This window comes from Hyla sarda, chromosome 2, assembly GCF_029499605.1.
Source record: "Hyla sarda isolate aHylSar1 chromosome 2, aHylSar1.hap1, whole genome shotgun sequence".
Classification (NCBI taxonomy): domain Eukaryota; kingdom Metazoa; phylum Chordata; class Amphibia; order Anura; family Hylidae; genus Hyla; species Hyla sarda.
This window is the reverse complement of record NC_079190.1, coordinates 218,610,906-218,625,952: the sequence shown is the minus strand read 5'-3', so window position 1 is coordinate 218,625,952 and position 15,047 is coordinate 218,610,906. Positions and strand designations below refer to the sequence as shown.

The 15,047-nt window shown below is 43.5% G+C and overlaps 1 protein-coding gene and 1 long non-coding RNA gene across 3 annotated transcripts in view; one reads left to right on the top strand and one right to left on the bottom strand.

The window, feature by feature from the left end:
- The window catches only part of LOC130355769 (uncharacterized), a 161,769-nt gene extending 157,007 nt beyond the window's left edge, over positions 1-4,762 (bottom strand). Inside the window, exon 1 of the long non-coding RNA XR_008888653.1 lies at positions 4,667-4,762. This is a non-coding gene — a long non-coding RNA (uncharacterized LOC130355769). The remainder of the gene's footprint in view (positions 1-4,666) is intronic.
- Positions 4,763-4,886: 124 nt separating this feature from the next.
- The window catches only part of CAMKK1 (calcium/calmodulin dependent protein kinase kinase 1), a 261,847-nt gene continuing 251,686 nt past the window's right edge, over positions 4,887-15,047 (top strand). For both annotated transcript variants that reach the window (XM_056556398.1, XM_056556397.1), the window contains exon 1: positions 4,887-5,041. The gene's annotated coding sequence lies outside the window, so the exon portion shown is untranslated. The remainder of the gene's footprint in view (positions 5,042-15,047) is intronic.

Below are 15,047 nucleotides of genomic sequence, written 5' to 3'. Positions count from 1 at the left end.
GTAGTCAGGATAGCAGAAGGTCAAGGAAGGTGGCACAGTAACATAGTCAGGACGTAGCAGGAGGTCAGTAGGCAGGTGGCAGAGGAGCACGGTCAAGACATAGAGCAAAGGATCAGATACACGGCAAGACAATACTCAGGAATGCTTTCTCTCAGGCACAAGGCAACAAAGATCGATCAGGGAAGTGAGGAGGGTAGAGGAATTTATCAATGAGCCACAAGTGAAGTACACTAATGAGCGCACTGGCCCTTTAAATATCAAAGCTCCGGCGCGTGTGTGCCCTAGGGAACGGAGACACGCGCGATGGAGCAGAGAGGCGGGGGCAGGAGAAGCATCAGGTGAGTGACGGACTGGAGCTCGCATGTGGGCGCGTCCTGTGATGCGAGTCCCAGCCCTGCCGGCAGCAGTAGGTAAAGGGACCATGCGCTCACGGCCAGCGTGTGCAGACGGAGCACATAACGTAACACCTATAACCTGTATCTGCTCCTTCAGTTAACTGCTTACAAAAGCCAGATAAAAAAAAAATCTGTGTGGAAACCTAGCCTTAGGCTATGTTCATATGCCAGAATTTCCGGATGGAGAATATCCATGCAGACATTCCAGACACTGGCATTATCTGCCGGCACTAGGACCGCACGGGAATGTGCATCTCGTAGATATGAAATCTAAGCGAAAAGTAGAAAACGGCACTCACTATCCATATGCAGGTAAAATCTTGTAATCCTGCGACTTAGAAAAACAAACAGTAAAACATAAATCTTTGAAGAAAAAGCTATAGAAATGAAAAATCTTTTCATACAGCGCAGATACCCAGAACAGCTCTTGAATTAAGCATTGACCTAAGCTTGGAACATTGAAAGGAAAGACATACTATCAAAAAATTACAAGAAAAAAAAATGCAGAAATAAAAAAAATTATATTTTCATTCACTTACAGTAATCTATCTAATGCCATCAGATCCACCATAAAAAAAAACTGGCACAGAATCAGAAACGGTCCCATAATCGGTGAGACATCAGTGAGACAGCTAAAAATGGACTGGTGAACAGTTTAAAAAAAACTGGCTTAAACAAATGGTCCCACAAGGAAACTATAGCTGCGGTTCATGCAACCACTGCAATTTCTTTGTTCCGGAAAAAAGGTCACAATAGGCGGAGAATCAATCTCAGTATGTGATTTTTTTAATTGTAGGACTACATATGTCATCTACTGTATCCTATTTACATGTGGCCGATATTATATCGGATCTACCATCCGTCCACTCCACGTACCACTAAGAGAGCATCTACGATCCATTCATACAGGAGTCAGCTCACCGAGATTTATTGAACATATTTGCGAACATCACAAAAGAATCACAAAGGATTTAAAGTTATAAATCCGACCCCAAGGCTAGGTTCAGACTATGGAATCTCCAGGCAGAAAATTTCCGCCCGGAGATTCCGAGTGCAGCCAGCGCCGGCTGAATCAGTCGGCGCTAGGACCGCGCGGACACTGCAGTCTCCAATAGACTGCAATGTGTTCCGCGCAGATTTCCGCCTGAAGAAAGAGCAACGCCTTTCTTCAGGCGGAAATTTCTAAACTGATTTTCTAAGCGGATTTTCTGCTTCACAAATTCAGACGTGTGAATTTGTGAACGGAAACCCATTCACTACACTAGACATTTTAGCAAGCAGAATTTCGGACGGAAATTTTACGACTGAATTTCTGTTGGAAATTCCGTAGTTTGAACCTAGCCTAAGATGTCTGACTACGGGGGTCCCAACGCTGGGGACCCCCGCAATCTTACATTCGGCACCAACCTCTTTGAGCTGCACGCCGCGCTGCCAGCTCACAAACTGCCGGGTGCCGACCACGGGGCCGGAGTATCGTGATGTCACGACTCCACCCCCGCGTGACATCACACCCCGCACCCGCTATGCAAGTCTATGGGAGGGGGCGTGACGGCCGTCACTACTTTTCACTTAGATTTCATATTAATGCTTGGACTAGCGGGTCTATCCCAGACTGGACCATACACTGCCTATAAACAGAGCACCACCCTAAGCATTCACAGAAGCTCCACACCTTTACTCCCAGCATGCAAGGATTCGGTAGTAGCCGGTTTTTCCATACTTTGGTATACATAGGGGACATTCTCAAAAACGACTGTAATTTCTGTTCAAGCGATATTATCCACGCCTTTTTTTTTTCTCCTCACATTTTCAAAGGTCTCTTGTGCTGCTTTGACAATATGTGAAAATTCATTTTCGTGCCAATTTAGTTTTTTTTCGTGCCCCCAATTTTTTTTTTTTGCAGCCATATTGGATTTTTTTTACACCAAAATAGCAGATGTTTGCGTCAAATTTTATACCAGAAAATTCTGGCGGAAACATCTCACTAAATATTGCATGGTTACTAGTGCCCAGACAGGTGATAACTGTACAGTATAAATAAAACATTTCTGAGCTTAAATGTGAGTGCAGGTGCGGGTTTTTTTTTTTTTTTTTTTTTTAAATAACATTTTTCAATAATTTTTTTTTTATCATTACTTAAATAACACCTTACAAACTAAGAAAAAAAACCCTAAAAATAATAAAACTACAACCATTTCTGTGATTTCTACACTATCAAAAAGCTGGTGTGAAATTTTTGATGAAAACCGGACTCTCACCCCTTTGAAAATATAATGTAAGGGTGCGTTCACACGCTATTACTAGCAGCGGTTTTCCCGCTGTGGGAATCCTGCTGCGAATTACACTACCGTTGATTTAAATGGGTCCACAGACAGTCCGCAATAGGGTCAGATTTGCGGACTGTCCGCGGATCCATTCAAATGAATGGTAGCGTAACTCGCAATGGGAAACCTGCTGCTAGTTACTAGCGTGTGAACGCACCCTAAAGCAGATAATATATGTGGACACGCCCACTTTTACAAAACTGACGTGAACAGTGTAAACCGCGACACAAAGCTCTTTGAAAATGTGGTTGATACTTTTTGCACGAAATTTTTTTTTTTGGGCGCATTCCGTGCAGTCTCCGCACAAAGAATGTGCAGGTTCTTTCTTTATGCAGACACGGAAAATGGAATTTTCATGTCAGAAACATCAGGCACAGAAATTCCATATGCACAGTGCAGCAGAATGCAGCAACTCTGCTGCAGCGGAATCTTCATGCTGGATTCCAATGGTCACTATGGGCCATATTCATAAACTTAATGAATGTTATTTTTTTTTCTCCCCACATTTGGGGTAAATATTTCTTTCAGGAAGTAAGGGTGCGTTCACACTGAGTAATTCAAGAGGAATTTATTCGAGTAATTCCTCTTGAATTCTCCGCTCCAAATGAATGCACATCTCCTCTGCCCATTGACTTTAATGTTTTCTCTGCTGTCCTGTTCACACTGCGGAAATTCGGATAGCGGAATTCCGATGCTGAATTTCTTCAAGCGGAATCCGCCAGCAGAATCCAATAGAAGTCAATGGTAAAAAAAAAATTCTGCCTGACATCGTTTTCAAGCGGAATTCAAGCGGATTTCAAGCGGAATTTGAGAGGAATTCGAGCGGAATTCAAGCGAAATTCAGAAAAGTAGATTAAATAGCCTCCTCCTTCATTCTTCTTCATTTCCGCATGGAAATTCCGCTTGATGGAGAAGGCAACAGTTTCCTGACTGAAATTATTCCTCGTGAATTCCTCTTGAATTCCTCAGTGTGAACGCACCCTAAGGGTATGTTTACACTGAGTAATTCACGCGGAATTTACTCGAGTAATTCCTCTAGAATTCTCTGCACCAAATTAATTCCCATCTCCTCTGCCCATTGACTTCAATGTTTTCTCTGCTGTCCTGTTCACACTGCGGAAATTCTGCTGGCAGAATTCCGACTCTGAATTCCGTTCCGCTTGAAGAAAGAACATGTTCATTCTTCAAGCGGAATCCGCTAGCAGAAATCAATTGAAGTCAATGGTAGAAGAAAACATTCCACCCGACATCGTTTTTGCGCGGAATTCGCGGACAATTTGCGCGCAATTTACACAGAATTCGCACTCAATTTGCGCGGAAATGGCTGAAAAACCCTTCACTTCTTTCTCCCCCATGTCCGCGGGTAATTCCACGCGAATTTCCCACAAAAATAAAATTATATTTTCCGCCCATAAATTTTTTGGCGTGAATTACTCTTCATTTACTCCATGTGAACGCACCCTAAGGGTGCGTTCACACTGAGTAATTCAAGAGGAATTTATTCAAGTAATTCCTCTTGAATTCTCCGCTCCAAATTATACACATCTCCTCTGCCCATTGACTTTAATGTTTTCTCTGCTGTCCTGTTCACACTGCAGAAATTCTGCTAGCGGAATTCCGACGCTGAATTTCTTTCCGCTTGAAGTAACAGCATGTTCATTCTTCAAGCGGAATCCGCAAGGAGAATCCAATAGAAGTCAATGGTAAAAAAAAAAAATTCCACCCCACATCGTTTTCGTGCGGAATTTGCATGGAATTCGCGCAGAAATGGCTGAAAAACCCTTATTTCCGCCCATAAATTTTTCAGCATGAATTCCTCTTCATTTGCTCAGTGTGAACACACCCTAAGACTGAAAAAGATAAATAAATGTTGCAAAAACGTCAGAAACCAAAAGCAGAAGTGACCGGACTTCCCTTGTGAAAGCCAAGTTCCCTAGAAATGCTGACCCGAGAGCTCCGCCATAGTTCCCTTATTAATACATAACCGATAGTGTTTGCTTTGGAGAGAGGCCAGCATTGTATTGACCCGGCAGGCAGCGCCACATCCATACTCCAGTACACCACAGACAAGTATTGACCCCTCTGCATTATCACCACACATCACGGCACAGCCAATGGGACGCCTCCCCGCCGGCAGCCAATCAGAGACCGCGTTTTACGGCAACTCCGCCGCGCTGGGGGCGAAAGTTTGTGTTAGGAGGCCGCTGATTGGCGGAGAGGCCGGAGTTGTGGAGCCAGTGCAAACACACAGGCACACTGACATGTATAGCCGGGGAGCGGAGAGGCTGCAGAACCCGGTGCGGGTACACGGCGGCTGCACAGGTGAGACTGCCTCTTATTACTCATGCAGGTGCCGGGGCTCATGGGCTTTTCTGCAGTGCTCATTCGGAATTCCCAACGTGTAGTAGGCAAGCAGTGAATACGTGTGGTGTATAGGGATGGTAATGCATGTGTGTAATCTGCAGCACATACACGTTGGGTAATGTCTACAGACAGACGTGTAGATCCAGTTGTATGTACATGCTTCATGTTATGTGGCTCCTATAGTGTAACATATGGCAGCAGTGAGTGGAGACGGGATTGCCTTCTGTCTGCTCCCTAATCCACTGATAATGGAGCAGAATACTAGAATCAGATGCAAAGTTACGGAATGGATGCAGCAGAGCGGAGCATCCTACACATCAGATGCCGGGGAACAGCAGATCCCAGGGAAATCCTGGAAGTCCAGGCAGGATCGCGTGTGATCTCTGGAGGAGGGCTGTGTCCTGACTGTGCGGTATCATGCCACATGATCCTCCTCCAGATGCTTTAATAAACTTGTTAGTCCGGTTACCATTAACCCCTAGCTACCCAGTGGGATTGTTGTCCAGGGGACAGCTGTGTGTGCAGAGAAGGATCAGTCCTCCTGGATACACATCACTACCTGCCTTGATCTCTGCATAGAAGCCATGGACGAGCAGAGTTGTTCCATATTGTTGATAGGTCCTATTGATCTGCTTTGTTGTTGATGATCATCTCCATTCTGCTGTGTTGGGGCAGGGTTTTGCATTTTGAAGGGAAAAAAAACTTGTTTGCTGTATGGGCACCATTATGGTGCCCATACAGTAATCAATTTTTTATTTTTTTTTGAGAATTGCATGGTACGCCGCTGACCTTACCGGATATTTTCACTATTGTTGTGGAAGAGGAGAGGAAACCAATGTATGGATCAGTCTATATAGAGAGAGATATACCTGGCACTGCGCTGTAGGGTATTAAACGTGCATGGAGTCCTGTAATGACAATGTAGCAGCGGGTCTGTCCTGTGTATAGGTGGTGGGGGTGCAAGCTTGTGAAGGCAGCAGACAAATCCACTGTATACAGTAGATAAAAGAGAAACAAGCGCACTCACCATGTAAGCAGCATAAAACTTGACTTTATTGCGATCATCCAGGTAACAGACATCAGGAGTGCAGGGGAACGGGAGGGAAGGAAGTAGTCGTGGGCAACAGCACCGCCTGGCGCACCACGGCGCTTCTTGAGGCCCTTGGGGCCTCAAGAAGCGCCGCTGTGCGCGAGACGGTGCTGTCGCCCGCGACTACCTCCTTCCCTCCCTTTCCCCTGCACTCCTGATGTCTGTTACCTGGATGTTCGCAATAAAGTCAAGTTTTATGCTGCTTACGTGGTGAGTGCGCTTGTTTCTCTTTTATCTACTGTATACAATGTATGGATCAGATTCTCATGACAGGTTCAAGACCCTGCGATATTACAAGTCAATGTTCCATACGAAATGGAACAGTGATAAAATGGAAGAATGCTGTAACCATGATGGAAACGTTGATGGACATAATAATAAAACATTCTATTTCGGTGTTCAATAGTTGAAATCTGATATATGGGGAGATTGTCCATAGCAAGCATTCAGGTTTTGAAAAATGGGATCTGACACTTTGTTTTTCACCGGCAAGAAATCTATTTTGTCATTGCCCCCTAAGTCATGACTGAGCGAATGAAAAGCAGCATTCTGTAGTCCTGAACCCTAATGGACAGTCAGATTTCCACTCCTTTCTGGTAGAATTCTAGCACTGCATTGTCATCTATGATATGGCAGCCTGCCAGTCTTGACTGCTGACTTTCAACAGTGGATTTGCATGTGGAAAATCTACATACTTTTAAAAACAACTTTATTACTTTACTAGGGTTCACACATTAAACCGTTATGTGGTTACGATGTGGCCAAAATCACGCTGAGGTGTGGTTTTCAAATTGACTTTATCTTTGAGAAGTTCAATGGTTAATGGACTGAACATTTGTCAGACCAGTGCATTTGTGATATCCTTGTGTGAAACCATTCGTAATATGTCTGTATAAAATAGGCAATGAGTTGATTTTTTTTTTTCCCCATTAAATGTAAACTTGCACACAAACAGTTATTAAAACAGTCAGTGTATTTTCTGAAGTAATTGCCAACCAATCCAGTTCAAAGCACACAACTTAATTGTTTTCCTTCATCTGGATTGGTGAGAATTGCTTCAGACTATTCTAATAATTGTTTCAGTGAGCAAGTCTGTTTATATATTTCACATGGGCTGACTGCTGCACAATAATTTGAATGAGCCGACAGGAGTAAGATAGTGACTCCGATCGGCTAATTTTTGCCCCTTTTCCGGTTTTGTGGCAGGACTGAAAACCGTGGTATGCTACGGTTTTCAGTCTGGCCACAAAACTGGATATGGGGCAAAAATGAGCCAACCGGACTCACTATTTTATTCCGGTCGGCTCATTCAAATGACTGAGAAGCAGGTCAGGTCCAGCTGGGACATTTTGACATACCCAGCCGGATCCGGTCACCGTATGAAGAAAACTTAATGTGAATGCACCCTAACTGAGGGTCACCCAGACACTTCACTGAGGGCAGTTGCCGGAGGAAGGAAAGATTGGGTTTATTGGATTTCCACTTGTCAAATTCTTTGTCTTACAAAGAAATAAGTGGCTACAAGGGGAGCTGGTCAGGGGCTTGTCTTCATTAACCCAATAAAAAACATGCACACTTGGCTGTGCCAAGAATGCATGTTCATGGGGTTGTCAAAAGGAACAGCAGTGGACAGCTATCTTTATTGTATTAGCACCTTGAACCAGATGTGTATGATTCACTGTAGATTTGTGGTGCAGATTTTGCTTTGCAGAGCCACAACAATTTACATTACAGTAAATCTGAATGGGGGTTTTACAACCCTATCCTCATGTACTGGAAGATTTCCACACAGAAAGCAGAGCAATCATTGCATTTTACAGCCAGTCCATTGCAAAATCTGCAAGAAAATCTACATCTAACACTGTCAAAACTGCTGTTGACTGCATGTGTCCAAATGCGCCTGACCGCTTGTGTGCTTTCATCCTAAAGCTTCTTTCACACTTTTCAATGTTGCAATCTGAGAACCCTTCTGTTTACTTATCATACTGGAAACTAGACTCATGTGGACATTACTGCATTTATGATTGTTGGTTATCTAAAAACAAAGTCCATCCAAAGGATACACAGCACTGGTCAAAAGGTCCGGTATAAAAAATGCTAGTAGTTATATCACCAAGCATCAATACATTTAACATTTCGGCTTAGAAAGCCTTTCTTAGGCTAAGTTTTTGAAATACTGCCACAGCAGAAATGGATCCATAAGGGAGGAGAAGTATAAGTCCTTCCTTTATATGTTCTATTCCTTTTAAACTTCCTTTTGAACTTCTGGCTTTGGCTCAAAAACTGCCAGAAAAAAAAAAAACAAGTGGAAACTTAGTCTAAAGCATGCATGAGAAAGGCTTTCTAAGCAGAAACATTGCATGTGTTGATGTTTGGTGCAATAGACTTACAGTCTTTTTTAGGCTGCATTCACACCACGATTTTGCAATACAGTTCCCGTATACGTATTCAATTAGAAAGCCGTATGGAACCGTATTGAAAACCGTATGTCAAACGATGCATCCGGTTGTGTCCATTTTGTACAGTTTTGTCCATTTTTTTTTCTGTGCCCAAAACTGTAGCCTACCACGGTTTTTGGTCCGGGTGAAAAACCGTATTTAAACTGTATATGTTTTTTTTTTGCTAACATGGGAGTTAATGGGAAAAGTATAGAACCATATGTGTGTACTGTTCCATCCAGTTTTCACCATACAGTTTTTGACTTTGCACAGTTTTTTTCTTGGAATTTCAATTAAACAAGTGAAACCTTTTTCATAATGGAGTGAAAAGTTAAGAACGTATACGTTTTTTTTTTCTTAAAAAACGGATGCAACCGAACATAATTTTTCAAACCATATACGGTTTTTAACCGTATACAGGTTAAAATTCGTACACACATTTTGATACAGTTTAGTACGGGTCTGAGGAATCCGTTTTTCATTAAAAACCTGATACGGGAACTGTATTGCAAAAACGTGGTGTGAATGCAGCCTTACACCAGACCTCATGATCAGTGCTGTGTTTCCTTTGGATGGAGTTTGCTATTCCGACCTCGGCAGGCTGGTCAAACCAAACACCTGCACGACAGTTGAGGTGGTCCACTGCTGACTCTCTTTGTTTTATTTATCTATAAATCAAGTTCAGCTTGTGACAACCATATAAAGTTGAGCTTAAAAGTTAGCATACCCTTGTAGATTTGGTAATATATTAACTAGGGATGTAAGAAAAAATCGATTCTCGCGATAATCGCGATTTTTCATTTGCCGATACAGAATCGATTCAAAATATTTTTGAATCGATTCTTTTAGGGATGTGGAATTTTTAATAAAACGCACTTTTCTTACCTGCCAACGAGCCCGCGGAGCTCCGGTACAGGTGTTCGGTCCCCGGGCTGTATTCTTCTTACTTCCTGTTAGTCCGGCACGTCACATGGAGCTTCAGCCTATCACCAGCCGCAGCGATGTCCCGCCTCCGCTGGTGATAGGCTGAAGCTCCATGTGACGTGCCGGACTAACAGGAAGTAAGAAGAATACAGCCCGGGGACCGAACACCTGTACCGGACTGTACCGGAGCTCCGCGGGCTCGTTGGCAGGTAAGATAAAGTGCGTTTTATTTTATTTTGCAGCCCGCACGGGATAACATGAGAAAAGTGAGCACCGGAGTACTAGATCGCCGCTGTCAAAGCTGACAGCGGCGTCTATTGGGATCTATGAATGCTCCCAGGTGGGCGATATATCGCGATGTATCGTCACCTAGACGGTATCGCGATATATCGCGATATATCGAATCGCCACACTGGTATCGCGATTCGAATCGAATCGCCAAATTCTTGGCGATTCACACCCCTAATATTAACCTTTTTAAAGAAAACATAAGCAGGCAAAACACTTTTTTTTCATAAAGGGATTCTTATTCAACTGTAGGTTATATCAGTATGAAACAATCATAAAACAAAAAGCGTCCACAAAAAAAAAATAATAATAATACCAGTTCAAAGGTCTGCAAACTCCTAATTCTCAGTAGTGTATATTTCCCCCTTTAGGGTACGTTCCCACGCGGCGTATTTTGCTGCGTATTTGCTGCGTATTTGGTGCTGCGTATTTTCCTACCCATTGACTTCAACAGAGAAAATAAAATACGCAGCAGCAAATACGCAGCAAATACGCCGTGTGGGAATGTACCCTTAGAATCAACAACAGCGTGCAGGGAAATTTATTATTGGTTTTACCCTGTTTTTGTGGTGTTGATTTGCTGCACGATTTGTTGCAGTTACTATTTAGAGATTTTTCATTGTGACTTTTGCTTTAGAAGCTTTTTCTAAAATTGAGTAGCTATGCCATATTCTGGTTGACTTTTTGCAGTGGTCATGAATTTATCATGTGCGACTTGTCACAAAGTCCTTCAATTATCTGAAACTAAATTGTTTGTGGAGTTTAGAGACTGGCTTTTGAGGAGTTCTAGATCTGGAGAAGGGTACAATAAAACGTTCTGCTGCACTGAAAGTTCTCAAGAGCACAGTGACCTCTATAATTCTGAAATGGAAAAAGTTTGGAGCAACCTTACTAGATCTGGATGCCCCACCAAACTAAGTAATCAGGGAGAAGGTCACTAAGAGATCACTAAGATTCCTATGGTTACTTAACCCCTTCAGGACGGAGCCCATTTTGGCCTTAAGGACCGGAGCGTTTTTTGCACATCTGACCACTGTCACTTTAAACATTAATAACTCTGGAATGCTTTTAGTTATCATTCTGATTCCGAGATAGTTTTTTCGTGACATATTCTACTTTAACATAGTGGTAAATTTTTGTCGATACTTGCATCCTTTCTTGGTGAAAAATCCGTAAATTTGATGAAAAATTTGAAAATTTTGCATTTTTCTAACTTTGAAGCTCTCTACTTGTAAGGAAAATGGATATTACGAATACATTTTTTTTGGTTCACATGTACAATATGTCTACTTTATGTTGGCATCATAAAATTTATGAGTTTTTACTTTTGGAAGACACCAGAGGGCTTCAACGGTCAGCAGCAATTTTCCGATTTTTCACAAAATTTTCAAACTCAGTATTTTTCAGGGACCAGTTCAGGTTTGAAGTGGATTTGAAGGGTCTTCATATTAGAAATACCCCATAAAAGACCCCATTATAAAAACTACACCCCCCAAAGTATTCAAAATGACATTCAGTCAGCGTTTTAACCCTTTAGGTGTTTCACACGAATAGCAGCAAAGTGAAGGAGAAAATTCACAATCTTCATTTTTTACACTTACATGTTCTTGTAGACCCAATTTTTGAATTTTTACAAGGGGTAAAAGGACAAAATTTTTACTTGTATTTGTAGCCCAATTTCTCTCGAGTAAGCACATACCTCATATGTCTATGTAAAGTGTTCGGCGGGCGCAGTAGAGGGCTCAGAAGGGAAGAAGCGACAAGGGGATTTTGGAGAGTACGTTTTTCTGAAATGGTTTTTGGGGGGCATGTTACCTTTAGGAAGCCCTTATGGTGCCAGAACAGCAAAAAAAAAACACATGGCATACCATTTTGGAAACTAGACCCCTCGGGGAATGTAACATGGGATAAAGTGAACCTTAATACCCTACAGGTGTTTCACGACTTTTGCAAATGTAAAAAAAAAAAAAATAATTTTTACCTAAAATGCTTGTTTTCCCAAAGATTTTTTATTTTGAGAAAGGGTAATAGCAGAAAATACCCCTAAAAATTTGAAGCCCAATTTCTCCCGATTCAGAAAACACCCCATATGGGGGTGAAAAGTGCTCTGCTGGCGCACTACAGGTCTCGGAAGAGAAGGAGTCACATTTGGCTTTTTGAAAGCAAATTTTGCTCTGGGGGCATGCCGCATTTAGGAAGCCCCTATGGTGCCAGGACAGCAAAAAAAACCCCACATGGCATACCATTTTGGAAACTAGACCCCTCGGGGAACGTAACAAGGGGTTAAGTGAACCTTTATACCCCACAGGTGTTTCACGACTTTTGCATATGTAAAAACAAATTTTTTTTTTTTACCTAAAATGTTTTCCCAAAAATTTTACATTTTTAAAAAGGGTAAAAGCAGAAAATACCCCCCAAAATTTGTAACCTAATTTCTCCCGAGTACGGCGATACCCCATATGTGACCCTAAACTGTTGCCTTGAAATACGACAGGGCTCCAAAGTGAGAGCGCCATGTGCATTTGAGGCCTAAATTAGGGACTTGCATAGGGGTGGACATAGGGGTATTCTATGCCAGTGATTCCCAAACAGGGTGCCTCCAGCTGTTGTAAAACTCCCAGCATGCCTGGACAGTCAACGGCTGTCCGACAATACTGGGAGTTGTTTTGCAACAGCTGGAGGCTCCGTTCTGGAAACAGTGGCGTACCAGACGTTTTTCATTTTTATTGGGGAGGGGAGGGGGGCTGTATAGGGGTATGTGTATATGTAGTGTTTTTTACTTTTTATTTTATTTTTTGTGTTAGTGTAGTGTAGTGTTTTTAGGGTACAGTCGCACGGGCGGGGGTTCACAGTAGTTTCTCGCTGGCAATTTGAGCTGCAGCAGAAAGTTTGCGGCAGCTCAAATTTGCAGCCAGATACTTACTGTAATCCTCCGCCCATGTGAGTGTACCCTGTACGTTCACATTGGGGGGGGACATCCAGCTGTTGCATAACTACAACTCCCAGCATGCCCGTTGGCTGTCAGTGACTGCTGAGAGTTGTAGTTTTGCAACAACTGTAGGCACACTGGTTATGTATCACTGAGTTTGTTACCTAACTCAGTGTTTCACAACCAGTGTGCCTCCAGCTGTTTCAAAACTACAACTCCCAGCATGTACGGTGCATGGTGTACGGTGACTGCTGAGAGTTGTAGTTTGCAACAGCTGGAGGCACACCGGTCGTGAAACACTGAGTTAGGGAAAAAAAAACTGAGTTTCACAACCAGTGTGCCTTCAGCTGTTGCAAAACTACAACTCTCAGCAGTCACCGACAGCCAACGGGCATGCTGAAAGTTGTAGTTATGCAACCAGCAGATGCACCACTACAACTCCCAGCATGCACTTTAGCTGTTTGTGCAAGCTGGGAGTTGTAGTTATACAACAGCTGAAGGTACACTTTTCCGTAGAAAGAATGTGCCTCCAGCTGTTGCAAAACCATAAGTCCCAGCATGCCCATAAGGGAATGCTGGGAGTTGTGGTGGTCTGCCTCCTGCTGTTGCATAACTACAGCTCCCAGCATGCCCTTTTTGCATGCTGGGAGCTGTTGCTAAGCAACAGCAGGAGGCTGTCACTCACCTCGAACGATCCAGACGCTGCAGGTCAGTCCCGCCGCCGCCGCTGCTCCTGGGGCCCCGATCCCAACATTAACGCCGGGGATCGGGGTCCCCAGCACCCGGGGTGCACGTCCCGCACCTGCTCACGTCCTCCAGAAGAGGGGCGGAGCGGGTGCGGGAGTGACACCCGCAGCAGGCGCCCTGATTGATTACCGGCCGACGAATCAGGGCGATCGTGAGGTGGCACCAGTGCCATCTAACCCCTGCAGGCTCTGGCTGTTCGGGGCCGTCAGAGACGGCCCCGAACAGCCAGTAATTCCGGGTCATCGGGTCACTGGAGACCCGATTGACCCGGAATCGTCGCAGATCGCTGGACTGAATTGTCCAGCGATCTGCGGCGATCGCCGACATGGGGGGGCATAATGATCCCCCTGGGCGATATGCCGGCATGCCTGCTGAACGATTTCAGCAGGCATCCGGCTCCGGTCCCCAACCGGCTAGCGGTGGGGGCCGGAATTCCCACGGGCGTATGGATACGCCCTCGGTCCTTAAGGACTCGGGATGCAGGGTGTATCTATACGCCCTATGTCCTGAAGAGGTTAAAGGCTGAGCTTTAAAAATTCTGGCCCTGATTTACTAAGAGTGTTGTGTAGGTTTCTTTGTGTGTTTTAAAGGGGTACTCCGGTGAAAACCTTTTTTCTTTTAAGTCAACTGGTGCCAGAAAGTTAAACATATTTGTAAATTACTTCTATTAAAAAATCTTAATCCTTCCAGTACTTATTAGCTGCTGAAGGCTAGAGGAAATTCCTTTCTTTTTTCAACACTGCTGACATCATGACCACAGTGCTCTCTGCTGACATCTCTGTCCATTTTAACAACCGTGCATAGCAGATGTATGCTGAGGGCAGCATGGTGGCTCAGTGGTTAGCACTGCTGCCCTGCAGTGCTGGGGCCTTGGGTTCAAATCCCAGTGAGGACAACAATAAATAAAGTGTTATTATTATTATTATTATTATAATAATAACGTCAGCAGAGAGAACTGTGCTCGTGATGTCATCAGAGAGCATTCCAAAAAGAAAAGAATTTCCTCTGTAGTATTCAGCAGCTAATAAGTACAGGAAGGATTAAGATTTTTTAATAGAAGTAATTTACAAATCTGTTTAACTTTCTGGCACCAGAAGATTTAAAAGACAAAAGATTTTCACTGGAGTACCCCTTTAATTCCCTACATTTTCCACTTTCCCTACATTTTGCTTTTTTTACACCGACTGTGATCTGTCGGGTTTTCCTCAGCTGAAATCCACCACATTTTCTGTGGAAACCTTAGTAAATATGTTGGGTTTTTGTGAAAATGTCAGGAACATGCCCCTTTTTCACGACGGCCACGCCAAATTTTCGGGTTTTCATAGTAAAATGGATTAGTCTGGTTTTTTCCATTCTGGCGCAGACAGAATTTCTGGTGCAATGCGCCAGAATCTGGTGCACAACCGACAAAACATGTCGGGTTTGCAATAGTAAATGGGGGCCTCTGTGTACAGATGGGAGAAACTTCTAAAAAATCACTGCAGCACTCCACCAATCTGGTCCTTATGGGAAAAAGCCTCCCTTCAGAAAGACAAATGAAGACCAACC